The 12,211-nt window shown below is 44.8% G+C and overlaps 2 protein-coding genes across 2 annotated transcripts in view; one reads left to right on the forward strand and one right to left on the reverse strand.

Annotated features, from left to right (window-relative positions):
• The window catches only part of Syn3 (synapsin III), a 501,244-nt gene that overhangs the window by 201,868 nt on the left and 287,165 nt on the right, over positions 1-12,211 (forward strand). The gene's annotated exons all lie outside the window — the stretch shown is intronic.
• Positions 1-12,211, reverse strand: part of Timp3 (TIMP metallopeptidase inhibitor 3) — a 50,071-nt gene that overhangs the window by 23,162 nt on the left and 14,698 nt on the right. The window lies entirely within an intron of this gene.

Raw genomic sequence — 12,211 nt, forward strand, 5'->3', positions numbered from 1 at the left:
TGCTAGACACTCTGCTGAGAAGGGCTCACTTTGAGTAGAGTGTGCTAAAATCTCATGTCTCCTCTGGGCCCCTCCAGTTCCCTTGTGGAATGGCACAGGGTCACCATTACCATTCACCTCTCCCCAAAACAGCACAATCTTGGTGGTTTATTTGCCATGCTCCCTGAGGCCCTCAGAGAAAGATGTTCTGAAAATAGGAGCAAACTTGCTTCACCACACTCTCAACCTCTTGAGGAAGAGTGGAGGCACCAGAGTCACACAGACCTCAGTTTTCCCCCCAACATCCTGGACCTGGCTTATTCACATCCTTGCCATAGAGGTTTCTATTTATGAAACACAAGAAAGATTGAATGGGCTTTGCTCTGGGAATACATTTTTTGTCTTCATTTCCCTTGTCTTCCCCACCCTGCCCTGGGTTGGGATTTTTTTAAATTTATTTAAGAGCATAGACAAAATACTATGCACACTGTGGGTAGCAGCTCACAATGTTCTAGCTGGATTCCCTCTGCCCTAGCCAAGCACATCAGTAGGATCCACAGGAAACACCTTGCAGATTCTGCTGTGAGAGCCAGAGCAGAGGGAGGTATGCACCAGGTGTCCTGGCTTGGCTCCACAGGCTGGGCAGAGGAAACAGGAGCAAGACTTCAGACCCTGGGAGAAAAACACACACATGGAAGTAGGGGACAGCTGTCTCTGGTGTTTTCCAGTGGGAATCCCTTGAATTTGTGTATCTATTCCCAATCTGCTGAAAGAGGGTGATGGGGAAAAAGGAAAAGAAAGAAAAGAAAGGAGGGGAATTGGTAGCTTCCATGCATCTCCTGTTGGAGACTTAGCAGCCTCTCACTGTGCAAGGTGCATGCAGTGTAGAGGTCAAGAGGTCAAGAGGATTTGGGGTAACATGGAACTGAGGATTGAATCTGCATTGCCCTGTGTGTGTGTGTGTGTGTGTGTGTGTATGTGTGTGTACACGCATGCGTGCACAGTCTCATGTGTATGTATGTATGTGTATAGGAATTGAATCTAGGGCCTTGTCCATGCTAGGCAAATTCTTTACCATTGAGTGGTATCCCCAGCCCTTTAAAAAAGTAAATACAAAAGACCAGGTTTTGTCATATACCCTCAACTGGCCTTGAACTTGAAATCTGCCTGCTTCCATTTCCCAAGCAGCTATGACTACAGATCGTTTTCAGGCAAACTACCTTACCTTTTGCATACTGAAAATGGAGATGTGCAAAGAGGCTTCCTCCGACAGAAGATGGGAGCTGCTATAGAGAACCACAGTAGAGATTATGTGGAGAGTATAAATTGGAGGTTTCCATCAGGTCCCTCTCCTCAGGGGTCAGGGAACCGCACCCAAGAGGGGAGTCAGAGGGGAATAAAGGACATGAGGAGAACATGGCCCACTAAATTATCTAAGCAGGGCTCATATGGGCTCACAGAGAGTGAAATGGCAAGCACAGGGCTTGTGTGGGTGTGCATCAGGTCCTCTGCATATGATATGGCTGTTAGCTTAACTGTTTTTATGGGACTCCTAACTGTGGGAACAGATGTATCTCTGACTCTTTTGTCCGCTCTTGGGACTCTTTTCCTCCTATTGAGTTGTCTTGTCTAGCCTCGCTATGAGGGCTTTTGCCTTGTCTTATTTGTATTTTGCTTTGTCTTATTTGGGGGTTATCTCTTGAAGGTTTGCTCCTTTCTAAAGAGGAACAAAGGAGGGGTGGCTCTGGGGGAGAGAAGAGATGGAGGACTAGGAGGAATGGAGGGAAGGGAAACTGTGGTTTGGATATATTGTATGAGAGAAGAATCTATTTTCAGTTGAAAAGGAAAAATATTTTAAAAAAAGAAAATGGAGATGTGAACTCACACCTTATAAGTCTATAAGCACTGAGATACAGGTCATAAGGGAAACAGCAACAATGCTTATTTTGGAAGAGGCTCCCTTCCCAAGGCCATGAAGAACCTAGAGGGCAGTAAGAGAACCAATAAGTTCTAAGAAAAGAGAAAAGAAAATGGAGAGAGATAGCTGAGCCTCATATGGGGCATTGCAGGCTCACAGCCTGGCTGCCAACCTTCCCCCTCTTGGAATGGCAGCTGCCCCACTTACTCTTGGCCAGCACATTTTGATTTCAAGTCAGGTAGAAGCAAGGAACGTTGACTGGTAGTCATCCAAGTGGACAGTGCAGAAAAACCCAGTTAGAGAAGGGAGAGGAATCTTGGATATAAATGCTAACTTGTGATTGAAGTCTTCCAGGTGGTACATTGGTCCTTCCGGGGACTGGGGAGCATTTGGATAAATTCAAAATAGTATGTTAGTGTGTGTGGTTAGCCTTTCCAAAATCTGCCTTCCAGCAAGGTTGTAGGTGTGGGAAGCCAATCTTGATATACAAAATTAGGCCTGAGAGCCATGGCTTGGCAGGCCTGCTTGGGCCAGAGTCAGGGGCCAAAGCCAGGCATTGTTCTGGCTGGAGGAAGGAATAGACAGTGGCCAGCATTCTGTGGGAGGTGAAAGCCAGACACAGACCAATTAGGGTCTGATGGAAAGCAGGACCACTTTTAATGAATCAGAAGGCCAGTGCCCTTGCTGCTATGAAGGTGTTGGCTAACAGGAGAATCTGGTACCAGTCATCTCCTAGGCTAAGAAGCAAGCCTGCATAGGGGGTACAAAAGAGAATCTGAAAGTCTAACGGCCAGGCTCTACCCCCACCCCTACTGTATCTCAGTCATAATTAAGTGCCAACTGGGAGCCAGCTGGGCAAAAGGGACATGTTTCTTTGCTCTATCCACTGGTTGGTAACAATTACAGACATTCTTTGGGCACCAACAAGAAAAGTAAGTGAGGGAGTCATGCTCAGAACCACCAGGCATGATCATGAAAGGATGTCTCAGATCAAAAGTAGTGTCAGCTTAATGTTCAATTTAGTTCCTGCCTCTCTGGCTTAAGACTAGAATCAGCCATGTGGCTAGACAGACTGCTGAGAGTTGCCTAGCTGAATTTAGCAGATCCTATTTTGTCCCTGTCCTTTTTCATCAGTATACTTGGAGGGGTACACTTGGTGACTTGTGATTTGACATGTTTCTGTTAAGTCTAAGTTTACTATAGGTAATGAGCTGCCAGTCTTCTTCAATCTTCAAGGCTACCCTAGAGCAGTGGGAAGTTAGGGGCCAGTTGCCCCAGAAATGTTGGTTTTGTCCTCCCCCATCCCAAGGGGAGGGGACAAGTGTGAATTTCCTCAAGAGACAGATTCCCCCAGATTTTTAATGTCACTTAGTGCCAGCACCACTCCTCTCTGCTCCTGCCAGTACTGAATCTAGTATGCTGGTGTACAAAACACAGAGAAGAAAAATGTAGCATGAAGGGACTGGGCATTTCTCCCAGGTCCATCTGAAAAATTCTGTAGTGGGTAGATCAAAACTCCCAGATGAAATGAGGAAATTTTGATTGTACTGCCTAGACTTCTATCCCCTAGAGTCACCGTGGGCAAGTCACTTTTCATCTCTGCTTCCTCAGCTTGGAAGCAAATAACTAAATATATACTCTTAAAGTTTACGAGTTGAAATGCCACTGCCTGTGGTCTAGAAAGCTCCCACAGAGGAGCAGAAATGGCTCCTTTAAATTCTGGCCCTTCCTCCCTAGGTGCACATAGCTCAGCAAGTGGCTAAATTAATTAATTTTTTTCTGATGCAGTAGCCAACAGGTGGCAGAATCTCCCTACTCTGTATGGACTGTCTGAAAGATCTGCTTCCCATCAATAAAAAACAATGGCTGGAATGTTAGAATTCTCCAGCTTGGGTTTTACCCACTCAAATATTGAAGCATGAAAGCTAAGTCTGGTTCCACCTCCCTCCCCTGCTGTGGACCCATAACAAGATACTTTATTTACCTGAGTCCCAACTTCCTTCATGTATCAATATATGTTATTTCGTGTATTTTAGTCAGCATTAACGGTCCAGGAATCCTCTAAGGAGTGAGATCTCTCCATCCCTGGCACTTATGGTAGAAGAGACTTAACAAACAAACAAACAAATGTCCAATACAATATCAGGTTCTTGGGGAAAAAAGAGAGATAGACAATGGTTGGGACAGACAGGGCTCCTCATAATGAAAAGGAGGTATACAAAGGTCAAATTCCATATAATCTTCTAGAACTTGTTAAAGAGTTGAGAAGCCACTGGAGAGCTTTGAGCAAGCCATTGCTGACAAGTGACTGACATTTCAATAGCTTGCTCTGGCTACTTTTCAGAGAATGCATTGTAGGGGGCTGGACTGAAAGCAGGAAAATTAATAACCATCATCACTCCTGTCAATGTTCAATGCGTATCCCATCTGTCTTTCAAAATGAGGATTGATAATCTTACCCCATGTCCGCTCTCTTGATTATCTTTTTTAGGTGTATAGATTTCATTATGTTTATTATATCTTATAGGTCTATATAAGTGAGTATATACCGTGTTTGTCTTTCTCCTTCTGGGATGTTTCACTCAAGATGATCTTTTCTAGATCCCACCATTTGCCTGCAAATTTCATGATTTCCTCCTTTTTGATTGCTGAGTAGTATTCCATTGTGTAAAAATACCACAATTTCTGTACCCATTCCTCCGTTGATGGACATCTGGGTTGTTTCCAGGTTCTGGCTAGTACAAATAAAGCTGCTATAAACATGGTTGAGCAAATATCCCTTTTGTGTACTTGAGCAAACTTTGGGTATATACCTAGCAGTGGTATAGCTGGGTCTTGAGGAAGCACTATTCCTAATTGTCTTAGAAAGCGCCAGATAGATTTCCAGAGTGGTTGTACCAGTTGGAAAGACTCTAACTAGCAGTGTTTTCAAAGCAAAGACTCATGACCAAACCTTTGGCAGAGTACAGGGAATCATAAGAAAGAAGGGGAGTTAGACTGATGAGGAAAGGATAGGAGCTCCACAAGGACCAAAGATATCTGGGCACAGGGTCTTTTCTGAGACTGACATGCAACCAAGGACCATGTATGAATGTAACCTAGAACCTCTGCTCAGATGTAACCTGTGGTAGCTCAGTAACCAATTGGTTTCCCATAGTGAGGGGAACAAGGACTATTTCTAACAGGAACTCAACGGCTGGCTCTTTGGCCTCCCCACCCCCTAAGGGAGGAGCAGTCCTGTTAGGCCACAGAGGAGAGCTTTGCAGCCAGTCCTGAAGATACCTGATAAAATAGGATCAGATGAATGGGGAGGAGGTCCCCCTATCAGTGGACTTGGCAAGGGGCAGGGTGGAGATGAGGGAGGGAGGGAGGGACTGGGAGGGAATGAGGGATCGGGACACGGCTGGGGTACAGAGTTAATAAAATGTAACTGATAAGAAAAAAATAAAATACAAAAAAAAATAACCATCATCACCACCCTTTCCCTCCCTGCCTTCTATGGTCACTGTAAATCTCACAGGAGATTGTCCTAACACCCAGAAAAGCATAGAGGCACAGACAGGGTACAGATGGTAACATGTTTGAAAATCCTTTTGTACAAGTAGGAGCTTGCAGGGCCTGGCACAGGGCTAGCTGGAGCTGTGTTCCTGTATGGATGGATTTCAAGGAAACTGGGTAGAGTGGTAGACTCTGCCTGCCTGGTGCAGCTGTCCCAGTCCAGATGAGTCCACATATTTAACCAGGGAGCTTTGGGTGAGGCCATGCCTGGCTCTGCTTTTGCTAGTGGTGCTGGACTTGGGTAAGTTAACACCCAGCAATGTGGTATGGCTGATGCCCATAAGAAACTATTTGCTGAATGCCTGGCACATGCTTACCTTCTCAACTGGCCTCCCTTTCAGGAATAGGTAGAAGACTCAGGGAAGCCAGAGACCAAGTTAGCTAGGGGTCTGCAATTTCAGAGTACCTCCTGTAAGGAAAATGACCTAGAAAACCCCAGCACCCCAGGGGAGCACATCCCAGCATCATGGGTCCTCTCGTTCCACTGGGGTATGGTGGCTTGCAGGCTTAAGCTTTGGATTCAAAACTGTACCTCTAGGCTCTCACAAGTGGGATGAGAGTGGATGTGACAGCAGTACCATAGAGCTGTCATGCACGGACGGGAAAAGCACTTAGAAAACAGTGCTTGGATGACTCATTCACTTAGACACCTCCTGAGTGACAGGGTTCAGGGGAAGACACCTTGGTGCTTAGTAAATATTTGCAAACCCCAGCGCTATCCAGAAGTTTCATTCCTCTAAAATATTGTATTATCTAAAATGCCAGAAGACAGCAATTAATCAGATGACCTGTATGCATTAGCTAGTGTCAAAAAAAAAAGACAACTGTTAATTTCTCAAGATTTGAATCATCTGTTATTCTTTTTAACAGGGATACTGAAATTAACCTCCATTTTACAAAATGGAATGGAGGTATTTGTTTCTTCTGCTATGGCTACTGATCCACACTCTCCCTGACAGTTTTCTAGTCTGTGTCTTGCTTTCTTTTGTATTGTTTTTCATTGTTTCTTTTGTATAATGATGCAACTGTGCAGAAGAAAGGGGGAAGGACAGCAGAATGAAAATGGTATACCTAAGACTTGGCATTTGTGGTACCTTCGAGACTGTTTCCTAGATTGACCCAATCCTGCACACATGCAGACATGGTTTCACCTCAGATGGAATCATAGAGAACACATTTGCTGATGATCTGTGTTCTTTCAGTCTAAACATGTTCATTCATATAGTCCAGTCCCAAGAGCTTGTTGGACAGTTTTATCAACATCTCTGTGATAAACATCCTGTATTATATTAAAGTCTGTATATACTCATGAATATACATGCATAAATGTGTATATGTTCATATTACATGTACTCTGACTTCTTACATTACTGTTTTGTCTGGACCCAGAAGCTGTCTTTAAGTGTATCATTTAGCAGTCCCTGAATCCAAGTCAGTAGGTCCTTGGCTCACATCAGTTGATCTCTCAGGGTGATATGTAGCATGAACTCACACCTGCCTCCCAAATACCCCTACCTGTGGCCTGTGCCTCTCACCCACAGAGGCCAGCTGGTGACAAGCCTGAAGAAAAGCCTATTCGTTTATGTTTGTTATTCCTTGTGGATCTTGCAGGACCCCGTTTGTTATTTCAAAGTCTGAGGTAACATCCCAGGACAAATTGGGGACCACCAGAAGCCTAATCATTTATGTCACAAAGTCATAGGAAGAGGCCACCTTCCCAAACAAAGTTCCTTTCTGCCTTCCTGATTCTGCTCATAAAAACCCTCTGCCTGCAGTGGGCAGTTTTAGTATGTGGAGTGCACAGGGAGCTTCCTTTTCAGAGTGAAGGCAAGCTGCACTTCCTTCTCTTTGCTTAATCACAAAGCCAATTCCCTGAAACATTGGTCTTTAAATGAGAATAGAGGAAATGAATGTGGATGTCTCTTGTGAAGAAGGGTACTCCATTCAACCAATGAAACCAGACTCTGTGTCCTACATGCCCCTGACCAGTCTGAACTCAACTATTCCTAAAAAATATTTCCATTATAATACATGCATGTGTATTGTGTGATACACATGCATGTATACATATATCCTCCATTTTAAACATCAGTTCCCCCAGCCTATGATTCCCATGTGCACTAGCTCCAAGCAGGATTCTAGTGATAGCTAACATAAGGCCAGTCCTTGATCTAGCACAAAGCTGTCTTGTATGATACTCATTCTCCAAGTGCTTAATTTAATATGTTCAACAACAACAAAATAGCAGCTAGTCCCAAAGTCAATGAAGGAGGCACTGGCTACAGTGGAGGCAGTTGTTATGTGCTCCAAAGGGGAGTCAAGGGCATTTTGTTGTTCTTTGTGATGACTTCATATGACAGTACAAATGTCATATGACACTCCACTGCAAATCTATACATGTATATATAGATATGCAAATACAGATATATAGTGACCTTCAATTGTACAGGTGTGGAAGTAGGGTCTTAGGTGGAGTGGAGTGAATTGCCTAAAATGCCAGTGACAATGAAGGGATTCTATAGGGACCAGCCCTGGTCTTTTCACAGGGAATCCAGAGTTCCTTTCCAGCCCCCAGGTAGCTGCTCACTAGCCCTTTAAGAACTTGCAAAGTTTTCTCTGGCCCTAGCCAGTCACCATGCTGTTGGCCCAGAGCCCAGCGCCCAAGGTCCCATATGTTTCTTTGAGATGCTCCCCTTCCTCCACCAGCTGCTTCTGCTGGCAGGTACTCAACCTTTCCCACACTGCTCCCCTCTAGGACTGGGCCAACTTTAGGCCAATCCACGGGTCCCTGGCTACTTCTAGACTTAGACAGGGAGAGCACTCTGAAGCCTGGTTTCCCTGATTCTGTTTTGGCAAACCCCTAGTCATAGATCTGGCCCATTTAGGAGAAAAACTGAGGAAACTGTCCCGCCCACAGCCTCCCACAGGAACATTCCACTTGGAAATTTCTTGTGGAAAGTGCCATGGATCCCTCCCATAGCAGGTGCCTCAGCTACAGAGTTCCACAATCTCCAGGTCCACAGAGTAATCGGGGATTTCAGGAAACATAGCATAAGATCTGAGAGCTATAAGGAGCACCCCCAAAAGAAGTAGGCTGTGCTGGCTTCCACCTTCTGTGGAGCCCTCAATCCACACACAGAGGATCCAAGGAGGCTTTGCTTTCCAAGTGATATGTCACTGTTGTGAAATTTCATTTTCTGGAAAATACAGGACAAAATGTCAGTCATCCAAAACTACACACCTTATGAATAAACTGCTTTGATATTTTGGAAGATAGACATTCTTACTTTTCTCTAAGCATCTATGTACATATCCTTATTGTTTATTATTATTGAAAAACAGCTTCTATTACTCTATTTCCTTGTTGATAAACAAAGAAACTACCTCAGGCTACTTGATGGCTCTTTGGCATCCCACTGTGATAATAACACTTATTTAAGAAATTTCTCTGCAGGAGACATTTAGGCATTGCCCAGTTATTTCTTTGGACAAAACTTCTATACACACAATTGTTTGTTAAAGGGCATAAACATTTTGGGAGTCCTGGGTGCAAGTTAACAGGATGACTTTCCAAGTGGGATAATACTTTTTTCACCAGTAGCCTGTAAAGGTGAGACCCACACTCATGAGGATAGAAAATACCAACTACCAGAAATCCGAATACAGCTCTGCCAAGTCATCTGGAAATCCCTGAATCGATCAACACCTGGAACGAGCCCTTTGTTGGGAAGTGGGAAGAGGGTAGACAGGTGGAAGGGGATCTACTATATTTTTGTGGTTGTTTGTTGTTGGTTTTTGTTGTTGTGTTGGTGGTATTTTTGTTTTGTACTTCGGTCTGCAGAAGTAGGCAGTGAGAGATAGTGAGTATCAGGGGCCACCTAGGCTCTTCTCTGTGGGTCCCTACTTGTCTCTCCACTGTCAGGAGGTGGATGTGGTACCAAGAGGTGCAATATGGGACAGAAAGGAATCTAACCACACCAACTAGCTAGTGATCCCAGGAAAGTGTTTTGTGCCTCTGGGCTTATGTTTCCCTTGATTAATTCTTGCTTCTGTGACTTCAGAGCCAGGCCTAACCCTAGAGCACTGAATCTTGCATTCCAGAAGTCTTGCATTTCCCTTTTTTGATCTTGCCTCTAGAAATGCATTCTTGAAGTCTGTCTCCATCAGGGCAAAGCCAACCTTCTGTAACTTCTGTTGGTTTCAGCAGTGCATTGAGAAGGCTTTAATGACTGTGAGAGAGCACAGATTTCTCTGAGAAGCAAAGGGCACACTTCTCAGATGCAGCTCCATCAGCTCAGCATTTATTGAGGGCCCTGATCATGGCTGCTATCTCTCACCTACCTTCCCACCAGCCAGTCCTGAATTAGAAACAAGACCCTTCCCATTTTGCCACTTGAAGAACCAAGGCTCAGAATTCACATTTTACTCTTCCCAGTGATAAAAGACAGAGTTGTGGTTCAATCTCAAATATCCTTCATTCTAAGTTCATATTCCTAAATTCTTCACTATCTCTCCCAATCACCAGGAGACTACCCTGGTGGGACTCTTTATTACTATTACTAATGCCTAATGAGCATGCATATGAATTAGCTTGCAGCATGCCTACATCTGCACTGGGAAAATCCTGAGTTCAGAGTAGAGTGTTTTCTAAGGCACAGGTGCATTGGAAGGACGTGGTGTCACCTGCATTTCTCAGATTGGTCACAGTTGGCTCAGGAACCTTGAAGCTGGTTAACATCTTTCTCCCTAACCTTTATCACCAATGAAGTCAACACTGACAACATTAATTAGCAGTATCTGACTTTGTCCTCCAAGACAGTACTCACATTCAGCAGTCATCTCCTTTTTGCTTCCAAGAACCAGTACCTATGGGAGTGGCCTTCCCATAAGTGAGCAAGACTCTTGGAAGTCCAAGCCCTTGACTTCCCCTTAGAGTCGGGTGATCCCTGGATCCTGGAAGCAGCCAGGTTCTGGTAGTGTTCTCTGTCATGGGGAAGGAGGCATATTGTTGAAGACAGAAATTCCAGGTAAGTGTGAGTTGAGAAAAATCTCAATCTAACCTTGAAGACTTGACTTGCCCCCATCCAACAAGCAAATCAGATTAAACAGAAAAAAAAAAAAAAAGTGCCATTGAGTTTATTGGTCTCTGGTTGCATGCAGGCTTTGGTGTTCCAGGCTTCTATATAGTGTCAGAGCATTGGAAAGAGGGTGGTTAGGCAGAGAGAAGGCCACAAACTCACATGAGACAGAAGAAAATACCAGGGAGATGGCCTGTGTTCATGTCCAGAGAAAGTAACAATAGTCCTGGGAATAGGAGCCAGTTGCAGCCTATACACCACATACATACCACATGAAAAGATGCCTTCAAGGCCCTGATTTCTTTGAAACTCCGGGGGTGTGGGGTGATTAAGCTCATAGTTTTCCTAGAAAATCATGTGTGAAGAGAAATTATGTAGAAAACAACTATAGTGGCCAACAGTTCCCTTGGGCCATGAGTGGTAGTGGAAGTCAGGCAAAAAGGAATGTATAAGAAAGTCAGTGCCTTCTCTCCCACAGAAACTTTGTGTGTCCCAAATGTTTGGAAACAAGAGATGCTACCAAAATGGAGATGCCTTGCTCATGCCTGCTTAGCAAGATGAAACTGTAGAGGAGGGTGTCCATACCTATACAAGCAGTGAGGCAGGCTAAACCCGTTAAGGTAGGGTCATAGCAATGTCTTCATAAAGACATGAGTACTTTTTGTGTTCAATAAATCTTCATTCATGAATTATCAAGGCCTTCAATACACACCCCAGCCAAGTAGGAAGACACTAGATAAGAACTGGCCCCTCTCATCTAGTTGTCCTAAGACTGATGGGGCTGGTGGCTGAGGAAGCAGGTAGAAAACCAGGCTAGGGTAGGGGCAGAAGCCCTCAGCTCCTGACAAGCCTGGCATCCTGTCTTCTTGTGTCCCAAGATGCCTCCACTTTAAGCCTCTTTCTAGCTCTTTGGCCCGGAGACCTGCAACAAGCAGAGAGGCAACTTCTTGCCTGTGTAACCCAGCACCAGCCCAGGAGGCCAGGCCAGATCATTTCTGCTTTTACTCTCTCACTCAGTAGTGGAAAAAAACAAGAAAGCAAAATTCCCCTGAGCAACCTGAAACCCTGTGACCCCCTGACTAAGTGGCAAGATCCATCTCTGTCCTGTCTCCAGTCCCCACACTTTCCCCTGGGTCACCTATACTCGGCCCAGATTATTTATAACCATGTCAGAGGAGGAGGAGACAGGAAATTAGGAAGGGGAAAGAGGAAGAGAAGCATGGTGCCCAGTGACCCACTGGATTGGATCATGCTGCCTACTTGACCCATGCTGCCTGAGCCCCATGATAGGGGATTTTCCCTCCCCAGCCCAGGCTAGGTTCATGAGACCTCCAGTCCTACCTGCAGCTCGCTTGTCTGCCTCCCCTACCCCCACTCTTTGCCATCATCATCATTTTGGGTCTGTTTGCCTAGAGTCATTTTGGCTTCTTCCAGGAAGTTAATGTATAGGGGCCAGCCAGGAAACCCAGGCCCTGAGAGAAGGAGAGTAGGAGACCCCAGATCTAAGAGAGCATAAGGTAAACAAACTCCCAGCTTCTCCCAGCTCTGCCCTATCTTCCTTCCTTCTTCTCCTGTTTAAAAAGCCAGAATCTTAATGGCTTAATGGTCAACACTCAGGCACACAGTTAATATCAAAACTTGATATTAATTGAATTAAGGGGTCTCTGAGAGGAGGTAA

This window comes from Psammomys obesus, unplaced genomic scaffold (genome assembly GCF_907164565.1).
Source record: "Psammomys obesus unplaced genomic scaffold, mPsaObe1.curated_primary_1811, whole genome shotgun sequence".
In the NCBI taxonomy this organism is placed as follows: domain Eukaryota; kingdom Metazoa; phylum Chordata; class Mammalia; order Rodentia; family Muridae; genus Psammomys; species Psammomys obesus.